Source organism: Terrapene carolina, unplaced genomic scaffold, assembly GCF_002925995.2.
Source record: "Terrapene carolina triunguis isolate 2854851 unplaced genomic scaffold, T_m_triunguis-2.0 Scaffold112, whole genome shotgun sequence".
NCBI lineage: Eukaryota > Metazoa > Chordata > Testudines > Emydidae > Terrapene > Terrapene triunguis.
Window position 1 is genome coordinate 15,858,317 of NW_020664463.1, and position 1,498 is coordinate 15,859,814.

At 50.1% G+C, this 1,498-nt stretch overlaps 1 protein-coding gene across 2 annotated transcripts in view; it reads right to left on the bottom strand.

Annotated features, from left to right (window-relative positions):
• Positions 1–1,498, bottom strand: part of DUSP16 (dual specificity phosphatase 16) — a 96,419-nt gene that overhangs the window by 69,091 nt on the left and 25,830 nt on the right. The gene's annotated exons all lie outside the window — the stretch shown is intronic.

Below are 1,498 nucleotides of genomic sequence, written 5' to 3' on the forward strand. Positions count from 1 at the left end.
TGTGTGTGTGTGTGTGTGTGTGTGTGTGTGTGTGTGTGTGTGTGTGTATAAAGACCAGGCCCACAAAGTTTATTTTATCCCCTTCAAAAGAAAGGGAAACAAGAGGAGGTATTTTTTTAAACATTACTAGAAATATCAGGAATGAGAAGTTTGTTCTTCCCTGGTTTTGCTGGAGAACTTCTTAGGAGTGGAGGGGTTCCTCAGGAGAGGTGTACTGCAAGTACCCAGGCCGGAGAAGGAGCACGTGTGTTGCATTGCATTTAACAAAAACAGCTTTCCCCCCACCCTCAAGTGTTAATTATGCCTTGGAGTGGAAGGAGGCCTGGTCTACACACAGTTTTTGTACCAGTATAATTGTGTCATTGGGGATGTGTAATTTTTTAAATAATATGCAGTTATACCAGCGTACATGCGCCTATAAATGATGTAGCTTATTTCTGTATGGGAAGGGGAATAAGCTATACCAGTATAAGCATAGTTACACCAGTGCAACTACATTTTGCACTCAAGGGTGGGGTTTGTACTGCATTAACTATACTCGTATAATTAAAGTGGTACAACTTGTGTGTTTAGACAAGGCCTAAGTGGTAACAAAAAACCCCAAAGAAGCCTTCCCATTTCAAAAGTGGTGGTGGTAGGGCAGGTGCTTTTTATATGGAATTTCTTGCGGCAATTACTTCAAACTATTTTGCCAGGGGTGGGATGTAGACAAGGTTCTTTCTAATCTGGTAGATCTCCCTTCCCTCCCTCCCTCCTGCCCCCCAGATCTGTGTGGTATCAGGAACATATATGGAGGCCCTGCACCAACTTTGGTCACTGGCTGTACCCCCTCCATTCTCTAAGCTACATATCTGGCCCCTTTTACCATAGGGTCAGAGCATCTCACAGTCTTTAATGCATTTATCCTCAACTCCCCTGTGAGGTAGGGAAGTGCTGTTATCCCCATTTGACATTTGGAAAACTGAGGTACAGAGAGACTAAGCGACTTGCCCAAGGTCACACTGGAAGTCTGTGGCACAGCAAGCAACTGAACCCAGGTCTCTCAAGTCATAGGCTCTGTCCCCCCACGCCCAGCACAGATCCATTGGAGTCGTGATACTAGGGATTACCATCCGGCTGCACAGTTCCCAGGGAATCCCATGGTGGGGAAAAGCTTATGTAGTCTTTGGTTGTATTATCTTTCCATAGGACTTGGGAGGGAGTGGTGAAGGAGACCCAGCCTGCACTGACTACAGCAGGGGTCAGCAACGTTCGGCACGTAGCTCGCCAGGGTAAGCACCCTGGCGGGCCGGGCCAGTTTATTTACCTGCTGACGCGGCAGGTTCGGCCGATCGCAGCCCCCACGGGCCGCGGTTTGCCGTCCCGGGCCAATGGGGGCGGCGAGAAGCCGCGGCCAGCACATTGCTCGCCCACGCCGCTTCTCGCCGCCCCCACTGGCCACGGTTCGCCATCCCGGGCCAATGGGGGCGGCGAGAAGCCGCGGCCAGCACATTGCTCG